Source organism: Rhinolophus sinicus, chromosome 4, assembly GCF_057876585.1.
Source record: "Rhinolophus sinicus isolate RSI-liver-muscle chromosome 4, RSI-T2T, whole genome shotgun sequence".
Taxonomy (NCBI): domain Eukaryota; kingdom Metazoa; phylum Chordata; class Mammalia; order Chiroptera; family Rhinolophidae; genus Rhinolophus; species Rhinolophus sinicus.
In genome coordinates, this window is record NC_142504.1 from 73,417,734 (window position 1) to 73,439,987 (window position 22,254).

Consider the following 22,254-nt stretch of genomic DNA (forward strand, 5'->3'; position numbering starts at 1 on the left):
AACTTATCCGTAAAAAAACAAAGAAAAGGAACAGAAAATATTTCACAGTTTAAATGTAGTTCTAGAAAGAGAGGAGAGAATGGATAACAGCTGCAAATATTCTTGAACCACTAAAAGATGTGGTTCTACAGATTCAGACCAAAAGGGCCCAAATAGGACACATAAAGAGAAATCTACATCGCAATAAACACCAAAAACAAAACAGGAGAACTAGAAAACAAGCTGAGAGATAACACAGGATATAAAACAAGTTGGCAGGCATTGACAGCAACAGTATATGAGTAACACAATAGGATATTATCTCCAAACTGCACAGAGAAAATCTGTCTACCTACAATTGAGAACTAACCCTAAATAAAGAATTTACAGATAAAAATTAAAGTAAATTACCATTAAGAGATTTGCTGTAAAGGAATGTTTCTACAAGCACAATCTGAAATGCAAAGTCATCATAATATTCTGAGTATTTTTAAAAACATGTTAAAGATAATTTTGAAAATGTGTTAAATGTTTTATCTAAATGTATTGTTAGAAAAAAATGGTGCGTATAAACTGTCAGATTTCTAAAAAAGTCAGATTTGAAACACTAGACAACAAAATATTATTTTGGGAAGGAAGTGGTCAGAGCTGAAGTGTTCCAAATTCTTTAATATGGGTGGAAAGAAATACTTGAAATTTTGAAGTCTAAAGTTAAATACATATTTCAAAATTTCAAAGACGAGGAAAACAAATATATAAAATCTACAATATTAAGGAGACAAATATGGGGAGATGTCATAAAACTGGTGGCATGAGGTGAGCCTCTTGAAACCTCCCCTGGAATTTACAACAAATTGAACAACTCTAACTCTACAAAGGACTCCTTGCGCAGCAGACAGCAACACTAAGAAGCGCATCACTGAAATCATCTAAAGGTGTGCAAACTGGGCGAGCTGGGGAGGAAGCAAGCAGGAAGCACGGATATTTGGGCATTTCCGGTACAGGAGTGCAGAGGAGCTCAGGGCTCTGAGCGCCTTGCATCCAGCAGCTACAACAGAATTTGGACAACTACTGCTCCGCTTACGGCCCACAGTCCCACCTGAGGGATCAGCATATAATAAAGCTGAACCCAACTCTCATGGCAGAGACCTCAGAGCCAAGACTGAGGGAAGAAGGGTGAAAACAGCGGTTTAAGCCCTCACTGCCCAGCAGAGGACAGAAGTCTTAGGCACGGAGCTTGACCAACCCCTCCCAGAGCTTGCCACAATCCCCCGACACCCCCTAACACACTCCCCCCTCTCCTTTGCTAGAAGCAGAACTGTATCAGTGTCAAATCAAAAGAACAGAATATTTGCAGTTCTGAGAACTGCGGCCCGCAGCCACAAACTCAGACTCGCAGCATAACTGTTCCGGCAAAAGGGAGAGAAGCCTTGGGTGCAGGACAGGCTGTGCTGGTGGTAGACGCCATTGCTCTGGACCACCTCTCACAACCCACCCGCCCCTGTCCCCACCTATCTGGGCGGATCCCTGCAGGAGTAAACAGAACTGCTGAAACACACAGGCCCAGAAACTGGTGCAGGAAGAGCTTTGGAACTTCAGAAGTTCTCCACATCCACCCACACACGTGGTACCCTGTGACCCAGGTGACCAGTTCACAGACGAGAAACCCGCCTTCCAGGGAATCCCCCCCATTGTGTTAACAGCTATAATAGTGCAGAGAAAATATAACAATACAGCATGACAGAGAATAAAAGGCTGCAGAGACAGAAAATAAAACATTCTACGAACACCTACTGCAAAAAAAAAAAAATCTCTTCCTATCACCCTGTTGCACAAACCACTCCTGTAGACGCCTAAGAAGAAAAATAATAACTAATTAATTGCCATGAATAACCAGGTAACAGACTCAAAGACAAAATGAAAAGTCTACAGAAAAGAACTTAAAGAAAAGGAAATACATGACTTAAATGACAGAGAATTAAAGATTGCAGTTCTGAAAAAACTCAACAAGATGCAAAAAAACAAAACAAAACAAAAAACCGGCAGTTTAATGAACTCAGAAACACCACCAAAGAACAAAATGAACATTTTACCAAGCAGATTGAAATTATAAAACAGAACCAAATAGAATTTCTAGAGATTAAGAACTCAATAAAAGAAATGAAGAATAAAATAGCCAGCTTAGATAATAGAGAGTTGACCAGATGGAGGAAAGAATCAGTGACATCGAAGATAGAAATCTGGAAATGACACAGATGGAAGAAGAGAGAGACTTGAGAGTTAAAAGAAATGAAGGAAATCCACAAGGACTTTCTGAGTCCATCAGAAAGAGCAACATAAGAATAATGGGCACACTAGAAGGAGAAGAAAGGGAGAAAGGAACAGAATATATTCAAACAGTCGAAGAGAATTTCCCAAACTTGTGGAAAGAACTGGATCCTCGAATCCAAGAAGCAAATAGAACACCTAATTACCTCAGTCCCACCAGGCCTTCTCCAAGGCACTGAAGCTGGCAACAATTAACGACAAAGAAAGAATCCTCAAGGCAGCCAGGGAAAAGAACACGGTAACCTACAAAGGAAAGCCCATTAGATTATCATCAGATTTTTCAGCAGAAACTACAGCCAGAGGGAGTGGAATCAAATATTCAAACTATTGAAAGAAAGAAACTATGAGCCAAGAATAATACATCCAGCAAAGGTATCCTTTAAATATGAAGGAGGAGTAAAGACCTTTCCAGACATACAGAAGCTGAGGGAATTTTCTAACACACGACCTGTACTACAAGAAATATTGAAGGACGCTATTCAACCTGAAACAAACAAACAAAAAAAACACAAAAGAAAACCATGAGTAGTATTACAAACAAACAGAGGCAGGAAATGGCTACCCCTATGCCAAATAGGACATTATACACTTAAACACAGCTTATAGGGTAAAGAGGGAAAAAAAGAAAAAACTCTTAAAAAAAGAGGAAAAAGACAACTTGATACAGCAGTGCAGAAATCAACTCACAGCATAAATAGGAATAATTTGTGACAACAAAACATAAAAGGGGAGAGCGTAAAGGTCTGAACCAGCACAAGGGAATGGAGAAACTAAGCATACTGAAAAAATGGAATACTCTAAATATGAAACTTTCTTTTACATAAACTATAATGGTAACCAGTAAAAAAAAACCCAGAACTGGAATATACGACATTAAAAAACAAGAATCATAGAATACCACCACACTGAAATAATAGACAGCAACAAAAAGGCAAAGAAACAATGGAGGCACCATCCTACATACAGTGATAGGAAATGCTCATATATCAATATTCACTCTAAATGTAAATGGACTGAACTCACCAATAAAAGACAGAGCAGCAGACTGGATCACAAAACTAAACTCAACCATATGCTGCCTCCAAGAGACACATCTCAGCTACAAGGAGAAACATAGACTCAAAGTGAAAGGGTGGAAATAGACACTCCAAGCAAATGGTATTCAGAGAAAATCAGGTGTAGTCATACTGATATCAGATGAAACAGACTTCAGGATAAAAAAGGTAGTGAGAGACAAAGATGAACATTTCATAATGGTAAAGGGAACTATACAACAAGCAGACATAACAGTCTGCAATATTTATGCCCCCAATCAGGGAGCACCCAAATATAAGAAGAAACTATTAACAAAACTACAGAGAGAAATTGACCAAAACACAATTATACTAAGAGGCCTAAGTACATCATTGACAGCTATAGATAGATCACCCCAACAGAAAACAATGAAATAGCAGCCCTAAATGACTCATTAGATGAAATGGACATAATTGACAATAGAGCACGTCATCCTAGAACATAGACTATACATTGTTTTCTAGTGCACATGGAATATTCTCAAGGATGGACCATATATTGGGATATAAGACTAGCCTCAGCAAATTTAGGACACTGAATTCATCCCAAGCATATTCTCTAATCACAAGCCTTTGAAATTGATCACCAACTGCAAAGCAGGAAAAACCACAAATGTGTGGAGATTAAACAAAATACTTTAAAAGAACGACTGGGTCAAGGAAGAAATAAGAGGAGAGATCAAAAGATACAGAGAAACAAATGACAATGAAAATATGTCCTACCAAAATTTTTGGGATGCAGTGAAAGCAGTTTTAAGAGGGAAATAAGCATCATTAGAGGTCTACTCAAGGAAGAAGAAAAATCACAGATAAGTAAAATCACGTTACACTTTAAAAAACTAGAAAAAGAAGAACAAATGAAACCTAAAGTCAGCAGAAGGAGGGAAACAATAAAAATCAGAGCACAACTAAATGAAATAGAGAACAAAAAGACATTAGAAAAAAATTAATGTGCATATGGCTGGTTCTTTGAAAAGATTAATAAAATTGACAAATCCTTGGCTAGACTCACAGAGATAAAAAGAGAAAAGTAACAATTAAAGAAAATCAGAAATGAAAGAGGGGAAGTTACCACGGATGCCACAGAAATACAAAGGATCAGCCATGACTATGAAGGATTATATGCTACCAAATTCAATAACCCAGAAGAAATAGACATGTTCTTAGAAACATATAGCCTTCCTAGGCTGAATCACGAAGAATTGGAAAAACTAAATAGACCAATCAACAGTAAGGAAATTGAATCAGTCATCTGAAACCTTCCCAAAAGCAAAAGTCTGGGACCAGATGGCTCACTAGTGAATTCTACCAAATTCAAAGAAGTTCTAATACCTGTCTTACTCAAACTTGTCCAAAAAATTGAAGAAGTGACAATTCTCCCTAACTCATTTTATGAGGCCAACATTACTCTGATACCAAAGCCTGCTAAGGATAACACACACACACACACACACACAAACACACATACACACACACACACACACAAAGTACAGACCAATACCTCTGATTAATACAGGTGTAAATTCCTAAACAAAATTCCAGCAAATCAAATTCAACAATGTATTAAAAAGATCATACATTACAACCAAGTGGGGTTATACATCCCAGGGTCACACGAATGGTTCAACATACGCCATCGATCAATGTGTTACAGCACATAAACAAAATAAAAAACAAAATCATAGGATTATATCAATAAATGCAAAAAAGTGTTTGACATGATACAACATCCATTTATGATTAAAACACTTAATAAAATGGGTATAGAAGGAAAATACCTCAACATAATAAAGGCCATATACAACAAACCCTCAGCTACTATCACTATTAATGGTGAAAATCTGAAGCCCTTTGCTCTATATTCAGGAACATGGCACGACTGTCCCGTATCACGTCTGCTTTTCAACATAGTATTGGAAATCCTAGCCAGAGCAAACAGGCAAGAGAAAGAAACAAAAGACATCCAAATTGGGAATGAAGAAGTTAAATTGTCACTTTTTGCAGATGACATGATGCTATATAGAGAAAACCCTTAAGACTCCACCAAAAAGTTATTAGAAACAATAAATGAATACAGTAAAGTTGCTGGATAGAAAGACATACCACGTTCATGGATTAGAAGAATCAACATAGTTAAAATGGCCATATTACCCAAAGCAATATACAGATTTAATGCAATCCCTATCACAATCCCAATGGCTTTTTTTTAAAGAAATTGAACAAAAAATCATCAGATTTGTATGTAACCACAAAAGACTGCCAGTAGCCAAAGCAATCCTAAGAAAAAAGAGCAATGCTGGAGGTCACACACTCCCTGACTTCAGCATGTACTACAGGACAACAATAATCAAGACAGTATGGTATTGGCAGAAAAACACAGACCATTGGAATAGAATTGAGAAACCAGAAATAAACCCACATAAATACGGACAGATAATTTTCGACAAAGAAGCCAAAAACATACAATGGAGAAAAGACAGCCTCTTCAGTAAATGGTGCTGGGACAATTGGAAAAACCACATGCAAAAGAATGAAACTAGACTGCTATCTGTCACTGTGTACCAAAATTAACTCAAAATGGATCAAAGACCTAAACATAAGACCTGAAAATATAAATTGCATAGAGGAAAACATAGGTACTAAACATATGGACCTTGAGTTCAAAGAGCATTTTATAAATTTGACTCCAAAGGCAAGGGAAGTAAAAGCGAGAATAAATGAATGGGATTAGATCAAACTAAAAAGCTTCTGCACAGCAAAGAAACCATCGACAAAATGAACAGGCAACCAACCAAACAGGAGAAGATTTTTGCAAACAGCACCTCCACTAAGCGGCTAATATGTAAAATATATAAGGAATTCATACAACACAACAACAACAAAAACAAACAGTCCAATTAAAAAATGAGCACAGGATTCCCTGAAGACAGAGAAATGGCCAATAGACATATTAAAAAATGTTCAACATCACTAATCATTAAAGAATGCAAATAAAAACCACAATGAGGTATCACCTCACACCAGTTAGAATGGCTATCATCAACAAGACAAATAATAACAAGTGTTGGAGAGGCTGTGGAGAAAAAGGAACCCTCATACACTGTTGGTGGGAATGCAGATTGGTGTAGCCGCTATGGAAGGCAGTGTGGAGGTTCCTCAAAAAAATTAAGAAAGAATTACCATATGACCCAGCAATCCCTCTCCTGGGTATCTACCCAAAAAGATCTGAAAACATTTATTCGTAAAGATATATGTGCTTCAAGTTCATTGCAGCTTTATTTACCGTGGCCAAGACATGGAAACAACCAAAATGTCCTTCGATAGATGATTGGCTAAAGAAGTTGTGGTATATATACACAATGGAATACTATTCTGCCATAAAAAGAAGAAATAGTACCATTTGCAACAACATGGATGGATATTGAGATTATTATGCTGAGCAAAATGAGTCGGAAAGAAAAAGTCGAGGACCCTCTGATTTCACTGATATGTGGTATATAAAACTGAAAACAACAGAAGAGCAAGACAAACAAATAAAGAAAAACCCATAGATACAGACAATAGGTTAGTGGTTACCAGAGGGTAAGGAGGGAGGAGGTTGATAGATGAGGGTAATGAGGATCCAATTTATGGTAATGGAAAGAGAACTGACTCTGGGTGGTGAACACACAATGTGATATATAGATGATGTATTACAGAATTGTATACCTGAAATCTATCTAATTTTACTAACATTTGCTAACCCAATAAACTTTAATTTTAAAAAAAATGAAAAATAGGGAACAAGATTTTAAAAAGCAACAACAAAAAGATGCAATGAATTTTTTTTAAAAAATCACCAAGAAATAAAAACAAAGAAATAATGGAAAACATTTTAATTGCTATTAAAAAGTCCTCACCCCACATATCAATAATCAAAATAAACACAAAGAAAACAATGACCTGATAAGACACTGTATTACCAGACCTACAAAACAAAACACAGAAAAAACTGCTCCCTCACAACATACAAAACCACCCCCACATGTAAACCCATCTCCACACAATATAGACACAAATCTGTCCCAACACAACACACATAAAATGTCTCCACACACAAAAAAAGCACATGCATACTTGTATGCAAATGCCCCCACATAATACAAAAACCCACCACCCCACCCAACATGCATGCACTTATGCTGCCCCGTAAAACAAGCATACATCCAAACCCCCTCACATACAACATATACACACCAATGATAAAAAGAACATTTTAAAGAGTCAGAGAAAGCAGACACAATACATACATAATGAGAAACAATAAGAATGACAACAGCTTTCTGATGATGAACTATGCAAACCATCAGAAAATGGAGTGACATTTTTAAGGTAGTGAATTTTAACCACCTCAACGTAAAATTCTGTACTCAGAGAAAAATATTTTTAATGGAGTACGAAGGGGAGGGAGAGATCCAGACTTTATCACACAAAAGCTGAAAAATTCATCAAGAGTAAACCTGAGTTACAATAAGTGTTAAAAGACCATCAAGAATGAAAATGATACTAGCTGGATTTACACAAAAGAATGAAGACCACCAGAAATGATAAATATGTGGGTACATATAAATTGACTCAGGAACTCCAAAAGATACTTATCTGTAAATGGTCATAGCAACATTATTCACAATGGACAAAAGTTAGAAACAAGCCAAGTATCCATTAACCTACAAATGGAAAACAAAATGTAGTACAGCTCTACAATTCAGACATAAAAAGAATTTCTGATACATGCTACAACATGGATGAAACTTGAAAACATTATGGAAGTGAAACAAACCAGGTACAAATGACAAATGTATGATTCTTCTTAAATGAGGTACCCAGAATAGGCAAATTCATTGAGACAAAAAGCAGAATAGTGGTTACCAGCATCTGGACGTAGAGGGTTATTGCTTAGTGGGTAGACTTTCAGTTGAGGGAGGGATCAAAAATGGTAATAGTTATAAAACATTGTGAATATAATTAATACCGCTGAATTATACACTTTGAAGTGACCACAAAGGCAAATTTTGTGTTTTGCTTTTTAACCACATTTTTAAAAAAGCTGTTAAACAGATAAACTCATAATAACACAGAATAGAAAAGTGGTTGGTTGACTGGGGCTGAGAAGTACAGGAAATAGGAAGAGGTTAGTAAAAGGGTACAAACTTTCAGCTAAAAGATCAATAAGGCCTGAAGATCTAAACATAACATGATGACTATAGTCAATAACACTGTACTGTATAATTGAAATCTGCTAAGAAAGCAGAATTTAAATGTTCTCAATATAAAAAAATAAAATACATGAGGTGATCGATGTGTTAATTAACGAGATGGAAGGAAGCCTGTTTAAAGCAAAATAAATAGAATGTACTTTGATATTTATAATATATACCAATGCAAAGTGTATCAAAACAAAAGCACAAAGATCAAGACAGGGTAAATGGAATGGATGGTACTGTTGTGATGTACTTTAATTATATGTAAAATAGTCTATTATTACTTGATATAAACTATGATAAATTAAAGATGTACACTATGAATCCCAAAGTTACCAGTAAGACAACAAAACAGAATAACAGCTAATAAGCCAAATGAAATAAAATGGAATCACACGCACACACAAAATACTCAATTTGAAATAAGGCAGAAAAAAAATAAACCAGGAAAAGTAAAAAAGAATAACGAAGATGGTAAGTTCAAATCCAAACATAACAATAATCACAGTACAGGTGGTACCTCAGTTTTCGAACGTAATCCATTCTGGAAGACCGTTCAAGTTCTGAACCGTTCATAAACAGCAACAGCTAGCCCTTAGGATCTTGCACTCAGCGGAAGCCACCAGACATTCGGAAACCAAAATGTTCGTCAATGGAGACATTCGAAAACCGAGGTACTACTGTAAATATAATTGGTCTAAACATCCCAATTAAAAGACAGACTGTCAAATTTTAATGCACTAAAGAATTTACTACCTAAAAGAAGTCCCTTTAAATGTAGAGAGACAATAGGTTAAAAGACTGGAAAAAGAGTTACCATTTTAACACTAATGAAAAGAAAACTGGGGTTGCTTTATTAACATCAGAAAAAGTAGATAAAAGACTATCACCGGGAAATGAAGAACAATGAAACAAATACGTGGATAAATAAAACACCATTCTCCTCCTGAGTTTTTAAAGTTATGTTAGACTGGTAAAATCAAAGTAACACTATCTGATGTGGTTCTCAATGTACGTAGAGGTAATACTTAAAAAAACTAAATTACAAATGAGAGATAGTTAAAGGACCTAAATAATTTGGCTAAGATTTCTGCAATTTTACCACTTTGAGTGGTAAAAATGTCCATACCAGTAGACTGTAATAAGTTTTATATGTATACAGTATTCCCTAGACACACTCAAATACCATATAACGAAAATGGTACACCAAAATGTTCAAATAAACCACAAAAAGGCCAGAAAAGAGAAAAACGAAAAACAGAGAATATGGAAAAGTTAAAACATGACATACTTAAATCCTAATGTATCAATAATTACAATAACTATGATGATACAAATACACTAAATAAAATCGGCAGAGTGAATAAAAAGAATGACCCAACTATATGTGGTTTACAAGAAAGTCATTCCAAATATAGTCATTCCATTTTAAACTATATAGTGATTTAGTTTAAAAAAAAACTGGATGGGGAAAAAAATGGGTGAAAACCAATATGCCATGCAAACATGAACGAAAAGATGGAATGGCTACAAAATCAGATAAAATACACTTCAGAGCAAGAAAATACCAGAGACAAAGAGTAGCATTACATAACAATAAAAGCGTCAGTTCACTGAGAAGTCATAACAATCCTGTGTATATACAAAATAACACAAGTTCAAAATACATAAAACAAAAATCCAGAGAATGGAAAAAAATAAACAAACCTGCAAATAAGTGGGGGATTTCAATACTTCTCCTCTTAGTCACCACCACACAGAAAATAAGCATGGATATAAAAGAACTGAACAATATTATCGACCAATGGAATCTAGTTAATATTTACTGAACACTTCTCAAAAGCAGCAAAATACACATTATTTTCAAGGACACAGAAAATTCAAAATAGATCATATCTCAGATCATAAAACAAATCTCAAGATATCTAACAGAACTGAAACCATATAGAAAGTGTTCTCTAACTATAATGGCATCAAACTAGAAAACAACATAAAGAAAACAAGAAAATCTATTGAGACCACTTGAAAATTGAACACATTCCATGGATCAAAACAATCCATGGATCAAACAGCAAGTTGCAAGGGAAATAAAAATTACCCTGAACTGAATGAAAGTAAAAATACAGCCTATCAAAACTTGTAGGATGCAGCCAAAGTAATTCTGACCAGAAAATTTATAACACAAAATATTCATCATAAGAAAGAAGGTCTCAAATCAATAGTCTTAGATTCCACTTCAAGATACCACAATAAGAGCAAAATAAACCCAAAGCAAGAAGGACATACAAGATAATAAAGGAAATACGTAAATAATAAAGAGCAGAAATCAAGGAATATGAAAACAGAAAAACAATAAAGAAACTTTATCAAAGTGAACACTCATTCTTTGAAAAGCATTATCAACAATTATAAGCCAAGATATTTGAAAACTTAATGAAATGGACGAATTCCTAGTAAAATATGACTTACCAAAACTAAATCAATAAGAAATAGAAGGCCTAAATATTCTTATAATTCTATTAAACAAATCAAAGCAATAGTTTAAACTTTCCTCCCACAAAAAACATACCAAACCCAAATGGCTTCCTAAGTGAGTTATATCAAATTTTCTTAACTGGTGGAAGTATAAATTAATACAATCACTTTGGAAAACAATTTGCCATTACCTCGTATATTAGAACTTCATTTTTATGATCTACAAATTACCTTCTAGGCATACACCTAAGAACTTATGTTCTGGAGGAGGAAATATATATAACACTACACACACACACACACACACACACACACACACACCCTACATACAAAACAGTACTTCTCACAACTGCTAAAACTTGGGGTGGGAAAGCCAAATGCCTACTGTCTAGAGACTGGATAAATACAGTGTGATTTCTTTTTGGTATACACAAGAGACTATATGGTTATATAAAAGAATGAACTACAGACCCAGACAAAAATGAAATCTTAGTAACCTAATATTAAGTAAAAATGTAAGTCCCTTGTAGACCAACATACAGTATAATTAATTTTCATAACATCAAAAAAAGAAGCAAAATTGGATATATACACTTTTAAAAAAACAAGGAAACACAAAAACAGTTCAAGATAGTAGTTAACTTTGGTGCGGAGAAAAGAAACAGAATAAGGGAGGAGGCACAGAGATGTTAAGTTACAAGAAATATTCTACTTATTGCACTGGGTAGTATATAATCTGGTTGTTCAACTTATTAAATTTTCAATAAATAAACTTTAGAAGAGCAAGGCCTGAACTGATAAATTGTTACAAACCAAGAATTAATAATTAACCAAATTCTATGAACCTAATGTCCATTAAGAAAAAAATAAGAGTAAAATGAGTTCTGAGACTTTAACTGCAGTGACAATACTTCTAGGAAATAGGCTTAAAATACCCTCCATTAAATACTCTCAAGATACATATGGGGAATTATACAAAGGTTTGCGAAAAGGAGAGCTCAGAGATAAAACGACACATACATACTTAATCTGATTCAAACACTAAGGAATTCTGTTCTCTGATTAGGAATGGACACAATTAATCACCCAGCAAACCTAACCTAACCTAGGCAAAAACACTGTAGCACAGCAAATAGTTCCACATACAAAGTTCCAGTAGGTTTCAGACTTGTGTGAGTCCCAAAAATTTCCTATACCCACACTCAAGGGCTATATACCTTCATGAAGTAAATGCAGAAAAATAACCTAAGACCTTATGAAACAATTTTGCATCCTAGAAGCAGTCCTCTGGAGAATTTAGAAAGTCACCTCCTTCAGGAATAAATTTATATCACAGTCCAAAAGAATTCCAGAAAATATTCATATTCTTGACACAATATAAGTGGATATGATGTCTTTGTGAAACATGGATATTTGATTTATTAAAAGAGAAAAGCAAAATCTACATGGAAACAAGTAATAAAAGACGTTGAAAGTAAGAAAAAGGAATAGGAGAGATGATCAAATTTTAACAGAAACTAAAAACGATATAAGTGGCTTCCAGGAAAAACAGTAGAATGAACACATACGTGTATTTATCTCACTATCTTCAATCTACCAAAGGGCAAAAAACAGCCACAATGAAGACTGCTTCGGGATTCCCAGTCAAGACAGCAGAGTAGGTAAACGCTGTGCTTGCCTCCTCTCACAACCATGAAATCACAACTACAGAACAACCATTACTCAGAACCAACCTGAAGTCTAGCTGAACAGAAGTCCTACAACTAAAGACATACAGAAGTAGCCACCTCGAGACTGGCAGTGGCAGAGACGCAGTAGAGACTGATCCTGCACGTGTGGTGGTTAAAAATCGGGAGGGATAGCTCAGCTGTGGAGGTCACCCCGGAAGAGTGAGGGTTCCCAGACGCACATCAAGCTCCCCAGCCTAGGGTCCCACACAACTTCTGGCTGGGAAAAACAGCAGAGATAGTCGCTGAGTGAGACGCAGGGCAGCTGGAGTCCCAGACATTCCTCTTAAATGGACCATACACAGACTTACTTTGCTGACAGACTCACTCTGAGCTGCAGCACTGGGCAGCAACTCAAAAGGTGCCAGGGAAATACACGGAGGAAATGGATTCTCTGACTACAGGGCAAGGGCTGGAGGAGGAACTTTCTCCCACACAGAAGTGCTGGTGGAATCCATTATATCTGTTGAGCCCTGCCCTACCCGAGCATGCAGACGCAGGTGGCCACATATCTGAGTCTCCATCAACCTAGCTAGCACTACTAACCCTGTCCTGGTGATTCCCTGAGTCCCTGCCTGACGCAACCAAGCCTCTTCCAGTGGCTTTTCCGTACAAATGACCTGTCTTGGCTCATGCCGCGGACTTTTGTAAAATCTCTCAAAGGTTCACAAAATACAAACAAGCAGCATCTGGCATTGGCATCCCCATACCTCTTGCTGAGCAGCACCAAGTCCACCACTAGTGACAGCTGGCCTCAGTTCATGGCTTGGCCTCTCAAGGCACATACAAGCCTAGCATGAATGAAAGACACTGGCAGAATGCTTTGTGGCTCATGCCAGGTGGCTCTAGCCAGGGCACAGGTTGCAGCGAATTTGGCCTGGGGCAGGGCCCCTCCCAAGAGACCCCAGGACTGGCACATCCAGTGGACAGCTTTCAATCAAGCTGGAATACCACTCACTGCATCCATAAACGACACACCCAAAGGGCAGACTGGGCAGGCACCAGAGCCCTACTAAAGTGAATCCTGCTACACAGGGTTGGGCCCTATACAACAGCTCCTCCACTGTAGTTACAGCGGCCAATCCTCACAGCCAGTCAGCCCGAGGGTCAATCCCTCCCACTGATGTGCAAACAGCAACCAAGATTCAGCTACACTATGAGGATACACACAATCCACACAAGAAACATACCTGCATCATCCGGCTCAGGTGACAGGGAGACTGTGTCACTGGGCCCCACAGGACACCTACTACATAAGGCCACTCTATTAAGACCGAGAGACATAGCAGCCCTACTTAATACATAGAAACAAATTAGGGAGGCAGCCAAAATGAGGAGACAAGACACATATCCCAAATGAAAGAACAGAACAAAGCTCCAGAAAAAGAACTAAACAAAATGGAGACAAGCAATCTACCAGACACAGAGTTCAAAACACTCATGATAAGAATGCTCAATGATCTCGGTGAGAACTTCAACAAAGAAAATGGAAACATAAAAATAGAGAAGAGACAATATAAAAAAGAACCAGTCAGAAACAAAAAATACAATAACTGAAATAAAGAATATATTAGAGGGAATCAATAGATTAGATGAAGCAGAGGATCGAATTAGTGATTTGGAAGACAAGATAGCAGAAAATAGCTAATCAGAACAGCAAAAAGAAAAACAATCTAAAAAATGAGGGTAGTTTAAGGAGCCCCTGGAACATCAAGCATACCAACATTTGTATCATGGGGGTACCAGAAGAAGAGACAGAGGAAGGAACTGAAAACCTATTTGAAAAAATAATGATATGAAACTTCTCTAACCTGGTGAAGGAAATAGACATAAAAGTCCAGAAAGCACAGCGACCCAAACAAAATGAACCCAAAGAGGCCCAAACCAAGACACATCATAATTAAAACACCAAAGGTTAAAGATGAAGACAGACTCTTAAAAGCAGCAAGAGAAAGCACTTAGTTACCCACAAGGGAGCTCCCATCGACTATCAGCTGATTTCTCAACAGAAACTTTGCAGGCCAGAAGGGACTGGCATGAAACATTCAAAATAATGAAAAGAAAGGACCTACAACCAGGATGACTTTACCCAGCAAAGCTATCATTTAGAATCAAAGGACAAAGAGCTTTAAAGACAAGTTAAAGGAGTTCATTAACACCAAACCAGCATTACAAGAAATGTTAGAGGGAGTTCTATAAGAGGAAAAAAAAAAGGATAAAAAATATGAATAATGGGCCTCCGGATGGCTCAGTTGGTTAGAGCGTGAGCTCTTAACAATAGGGTTGCCGGTTCGATTCCCACATGAGCCAGTGAGCTGTGCCTTCCAAAACTAGATTGAAGACAATGAGCTGCCGCTGAGCTGCAAGAGGAGCGACTGGATGGCTCAGTTGTTTAGAGCGCAAGCTGTTAACAACAAGGTTGCCCGTTCAATTCCCAGATGGGATGGTGGGCTGTGCCCCCTGCAACTAAAGATTGAAAACAGCAACTGGACTTGGAGGTGAGCTGCGCCCTCCACAACTACGTTGAAGGACAACAACTTGGAGCTGATGAGCCCTGGAGAAACACACTGTTCCCCAACATTCTCCAATTAAAAATAAATAAATAAATAAATAAATAAATAAATAAATAAATAAATCAGACATCTTTTAAAAATATATATGAATAATAAAATGGCAATAACTACACACCTATCAATAATAACCTTAAATGTAAATAGATTAAATGCTCCAATCAAAAGACATAAGGTGGCTGAATAAGTAAGGAAACATGACCCTTACATATGCTGCCTACAAGAGACTCAATTCAGACTGAAAGACACACACAGACTGAAAGTAAAGGGATGGAAAAAAATATTCATGAAAATGGCAATGAAAAAAATCTGGGGTAGCAATACTTATACCAGACAAAACAGACTTTAAAACAAAGGCTATAAAAAGAGACAAAGATGGACCCAGGAATCCCATTTCTAGGTATTTATCCAAAGATACCCAAACAAAGGGACATGTGCTTCCCTATGTTCATTGTAGCATTATTTACCCGGAGACAACCTGGGTATCCATCAATGGATGAATAGATAAAGAAGAAGTGGTACATATATACAATGGAATATTACTCAATCATAGAAAAAATTAAATCTTGCCATCTGCAATAACATGGATGTACCTAGAGAGTGTCGTGCTGAGTGGAGTAAGGCAGACAGAGAAAGACAAATGCCCTATGATTTCACATATATGTAGAATCTAAAGCACAAAATAAACAAACAAACAAAACAGAAACAAACTCATAGATACAAAGAATATTTTGATGGTTGCCAGATGGAAGGGGTAGTTGGGAAGGCAGGTGAAAAAGGAGAAAGAATTAAGTAAAGAATTAACAAATTGGCAGTTACACAACAGTCATGGCCATGTAAAGTATAGTATAAGGGATATAGTCAATTATATTGTAAGAACTATTTAAGGTGTCAGATGGGAACTAGATTTATCGGGGTGATCACTTTGTAAGTTATATAAACGTCTAATCACTATGTTGTACACCTGAAACTAATATAATATTGTATGTCAACTGCAATTGAAAAATTTAAATTATTAATTAAGAAAAAGAAAGAATGCTTCGCTTTCAACAAAACTGATAAATGACCAGAGGTTCCTGGAATAAATCTGTGAGACACAGTGAAAACAACCAAATTAAAGTAGCATGCCTCAATGTTATACACTCTTTAAATTCAAGTTAACACAAACATCAAAAAGCTCATCTTAATTTGCAGAAAAATACTAAAGGCAAATTTTTTTCTTGGGGAAAATCCTGTTGGAGTCCATTTCTGCAACCTGAAATGGCATAGAAAGTGGGTCATGAGGGATGCTATTTTTATTTTCACAAAAATGGCTCCCTGATTTAAGAGCCTTTTAATTGCTGGGCAAGTTGAAAGTGCAGAAAGTAGCACTGATCCAACACGCACCTGAATTATGGCCACCCAGAAGACCTAAGGAATGTCAGTCACCTTCTTTCTTCTACAAAATAATTAAACACACAATATAACAACTATGTTCTAGCTATCTAATTTAACTTCTAAGGCAATTATTATAATAGTGTCCCAGACATGAGAAAATTTCCTAGATTCATGTAATGTTCTGTATCTTAACAGAGGTTTGTATTACACAGGTGTATGCAGCTGTCAAAAATCAGTTAAAAGAGTGAGCACTTCCAGAATGGCAAAGTAAGGACCTATGAAAATCTACTCATTGATAAAATCAACAAGACCCCCCAAAAACTGTCAAAAATCAACATTTTCAGAACTCTAAAAAAATTAACCAAAGTCTCGCAACAATCCAAGGAGTGTTTATTCAAGACATGGCTGAATCTCGGTAAAAACAGCTTCCTCTGTGATGTTTTAACATGCTCTACCCCATTCCCCTCTTACCAGCTCCACAGAAGTCTTGAAAACTAACAACCCTGCAATCATGGTGAAAACCAGCAGCTTAGGAGTCATTGGAATAATTTTGCAGTTCTCCAAAAGTCTCTTTACCCTAGAACTGCCACTATTAGACCTGACAGGAATCTCCACTCACAGGGTTTGTCTTTACTGGACCTAGTTCAAAACTTGCTCACTGTGAAAGTTTCCCTGGGCCATTTGTCAAAAACAATCAGTGGCAATTGTTTATCATCACAGCTGGCTAAAGCAATGAAAACAGTTGAGAGAAAACAAGAATCTGGCCAAAAATTTACATGGAAAATATGGAGAATGAGAGGTCCATAGTGGTTTTTAAAAGCTCCAGCAAATTCATGAGAATCAAGAAAGTCACACTCATGTGCAGAGTTGTACACATACATGCTCAAAAGAGAACTGAGAAGGCCCTAACTGTCATTCTGGCTGACTATGAGGTTCTGTGCAAGCAAGAAGTTAAGGCTAAGAAAGAGTTGTAAGCTTCCTGCTAGAACACTAAAAACATCACCCTATATGCACACAGAACCCCTTGGCAAAAGCTGGGAGACTTACTGGTTCCAGACATTTAAGGAAATCATTAGCTAACCACTAAGCAGAGATTTCGGTGGCAACACAAGTAAAGGAATACAGATTTTACAGAATTAGCTTACGGAAGTCACTACACAAACAACAAAAACCAGAAGCAACAACAAGCCTTGTGTAGGGGGATAAATCCGATTTCCAGAGCTGCCACATTATATTATTTGAAGTGTCTTGTTCTCAGCAAAAAATTTTGAGTACCACACCAAGAAATATTAAAGTATGGCCAATACACAGGAAAAACAGGAGTCAGTAGAAACAGTCCAGAGAAAGCGCAGACATTGGAATTAGTAGACAAAGATTTAAATCTGCTACTTTAAATACATTCAATGAACAGATATTATGGTTAATGAAGTAAAGTATGAGAATAGTGTTTCACCAAAGAGCGAACATCAATATAGAGAGAAATCATTTAAAAAGAACCTAATAGATTCTGGAACTGAAAAAGAACAATACATGAAATGAAAAATTCAGCTAAATGGCTCACAAGCAATTTGAGTTGGCAGAAAGATTAGTGAACTTAAAAAGTAGGTAGACTGATTTATTCAGTCTGAGGATCAAAAAGGAAAAAGAATGAAGAAAAATGAACAGAGCCTCAGAGACTTAGGGGGCATCATCAAGTACATCAGTATATGGATAACATGAGCCACAGAAGGAGAGGAAAGACAGTATTTTAAGGAATAATGGCCAAAAAATTCCCAAATCTGATGAAAACATTAATCTACACATCCAAGAAGTTCAACAAACATGAAATAGGATTAAACTGAAAGAGATCGAAACCTAGACACATCAGAATCAAAATTTCAAAATCCAGAAAAAAGACAATCTTGAAAGCAGATAGAGAGAAGTGATTGGTCACATACAAGGGATACTCCCTAAGATTAACAATTGATTCTTATCAGAAATCATGAAGCCAGGAAGCAATGAGCTAACATACTCAAGGTGCTGACAGAATAACACTGTCAGTCAAGAATTCCTTATCTAGCATTTAAAAATGAGGGAGAGATTAAGACATTCCCAGATAAATAAAAACTAAGGGACTCTATCATTAGCAGATCTGCCCTAAAGTAGCTATTAAATAGAGTCTTTTGGACACTAGAAAGTAACTTGAATACAAGAAACAAAGAGTAAAGTAGAGATAACTGTATATAAATATAAAAAGACAGTATAAATCTAACATTTATAACTTCTATCTGATTTAAAAGATAGCTGCATAAAGCAATAACTATAAAACTGTGTTGACAGGGTTATAATGTATAAAGATGTCATTTACATAAAAATAATACAAAGGAGTGGGAGAGAAATTAAGCTATGTAAGAGTAAAGTTTTTGTATATTATTGACGTTAAGTTCACATTAGTGCAACTGGAACGTTATAAATTAAAATGTTAACTGTAATCCCTAGAAAAACAACTAAAAAAGTAGATTAACAACTATTAAAAGTATATTAATGATTGCCAGGAGTAGAGAGGGAGACTACAAATTTACAGGGTTTCTTTTGGAGTGAGAAAAACGTTCTGAAATTAGTGATGATGGTTGCACAACTTTGTGACTATATTCAAAACCATGGAATTGTATACTTTAATATGGTGAATTTTATGGCATATGAATTATATGGCCTCAAAAAAATAAATTCAACAAAGACACACTTAAACAGGTATGAGCATTTCACCGTATGTAAATTTTACCTCAAAACAAAAAACACTGAATGCTTTTGTTGTAATGATATCAATGGTTAAAGCATTAGGAAAAAGTTCACTGTGATTTATTTCAACTGAATCAAAAATTAACATAAACTGAAGGCTAGTGTTATATATAGAGAGGTGATAAAGCAACTATCTATGGTAAACACTAGGTCTGAGTATCTGCGTATTTGCTGTAGAATTTCAACTTTTCTGTACACTTGAAAACGTTCATAAAATGTTGAGGAAAAGAAGAGTGCTTAGGAAACACTCAGATCCAGGCTGTGGATTATTCTATAACTAGCCTGAACTCTAGGGCAAAAAAAAAAAGACAATTTCATGAAAAACACAAGTGTGGAACATTACTACAGAATAAAGGAAACCAGAGAGACATGCCAAAGGGAAAAAAAAAAATCTAAATATGGACATTAGCTATTTTGAATCAATGATAAATTTCTTGGGTGTGATAATGGTATTATGGTTATTTATGAGAACTTCCCTACGAAGGAGATACTGCAACTTACTTTCAAATGATTTAGGAAGAGAAAATGTAAGAGTCTGTTTTATTTTTTTATGTGTGTGTATAGGTAGGTAGGTCGATAGAGAAGATGACAAATGTGGCAAAATTTTAACTGCTAAATCTAGGTGAAAGCTATATGATTGCTAATAGTGTTCTTTCTACTTATTTGTTGGCTTGAAATTTTTCAAAATATAAATGGCAGAGAGAAAGGTAGTACCAAGGTGAGTCAAAGTTATAAAGGATATTGTCAAATGAAAACTCTCATTTCATCTCCCTTTACTTTTCCCTTCATGTACCACACTGGTCTCCTTTCCATCTCTCAAACAAAACAAGCTGCTCACAATTTCAGGGTCTCTGCTGATGTCCCCTCTATTTGGAATACTCTTATCCCAGGTCTTCATTTGAGTATTTTCTTCTTTCAAGCCTCAACTCAAATGTAAATTCAAAGAGGCCACTCACCATACCTAAATGAGATGGCCATCAGGCTCTAACATTACTCAATATGTTCTTACTAGCAATAGTCAATAACTGAAATGATTGTGATTTTTGTGTGTGTTTACTTCTGTTTTTCTCTCTACTATGACAGAAGCTAGAGGCCAAGATAGTCAGCTATTTTGTACTTAGGATGTTCATCCTTTTCTTCCACAGCCTGTCTCCTGTGACATCCATTTTTATATCCAGTAAAAACTAAACTTGAAGCAGTAGAGCAACTGATAATTTTTTCTATAGTAGTAGCTAGGGGAGTGAGGGAGTATATCTAATGTTAACAGAAATTGGAATGGGTCAAGAGACTACTACTGGACTCGAGCAGTATGAATACATAACTGTAACAACTGATTGTTTACTGACACAACACCTATAAAGCTAGGACCAAAACCAGCAACAGGTTGATTTCTACCAAAAATTAAAACATTCCCTAACATTTGGATTAAGTTTAAAAGTTTGTATTGTGTTAAAATCTAGAGAAAAATAAGTGTCCCATGAATCCAGTTAAGATTTAACTTTAATAGACTCTACTTCTTTCTACTCTTCCATTTTATTTAACTAACTTTTTTCTGACCTTTTAGATCAACCATCTATTCTCCTTTCCTTTTTGCCTAATATTTCTATCATATTGTTCTCTATTTTATAAATCCTTGAAGTGGTATTACTCATGAAAACAGTGAAAAAGAGTAGTTGTAGAAAAGTCTGAGGCCAAGAATGAGTAGTAATAACTAAAGTGACAGCTTATATTTATTGACTGCTTACCATATGCCAGGCTCTACCCTAAGGATCTTACATATACTCATTCACTTGGTCTTCACAAAACCTTATGAGGTATTATCCCCATTTTACAGATATGTAAACTGACACAAGTACCTTGACCAATGTCATACAACTAGAAAGGCTAGAATTCAAACGAGGCCAAATGATTCCAGGCCTTTGTTCTTCACGATACTGCCTCTCACAAATTTGATGAAAATTATGAGGGTGATGAAATTTCAGAAATGAGAATGCTAACTACATTAATTTTTAACATATTATTGAGATCAGTCCTTAAATTTGGGTGACTTTCCTTGACATAGCAAAGAGCAAAACAGGATATGCACAAATACTAACTACTTAATAAGAATGCCAACAGACTCTTCGTAAGTGTTTGCTAAAGTGCACAACAGACCTTAAAATATCAAAACATTTGTGGGTCACTGCACTTACTAGAATTTATTGGTAGCTATATTCCAAGGACCTAAATCTTTATATCCCAGACAGCCTCTAGCATATTTTGTTTCCTCTAAGACATTTTCATTAAGGATATTTTCTACAAGCACATTCTGATACAAAACTCCTGACTAAATTCTATTCCCTAACAGCTGTGAACATTTTGTAACACAGAAATTGTAACACAGAGACCTGAAAGTAGAGCACAATGAGCTCAACAGAACTATGTGTGGTTCACCAGCTATTTTAAAAGTGGTACCAGGTGATTTCTAAAGCCTATTTTATTTATTTATTTATTTAAGTTTGCACCTGCCCCCCCGTTTTTAAGCCATTGTTTCTCAGTTTAGTTGTAGGGCGCAGTTCCCTGGCCCATGCTGGTATTATGAGCCTTGCACTCCACCCAGTTGAGGCAGTCGAGGCAGTCAGTCGCTAGTCGTTGGTTGGCCGCTCATGGCAGCTCACAGCAGCTCACGACTGCTCTCGTCAGCTGCCGGCCGCTCACGATGGCTGCT

General features: G+C 36.3%; 1 protein-coding gene across 2 annotated transcripts in view; it reads right to left on the minus strand.

Moving 5' to 3' along the window:
- Window positions 1-22,254, minus strand: part of SMCHD1 (structural maintenance of chromosomes flexible hinge domain containing 1) — a 145,980-nt gene that overhangs the window by 109,536 nt on the left and 14,190 nt on the right. The gene's annotated exons all lie outside the window — the stretch shown is intronic.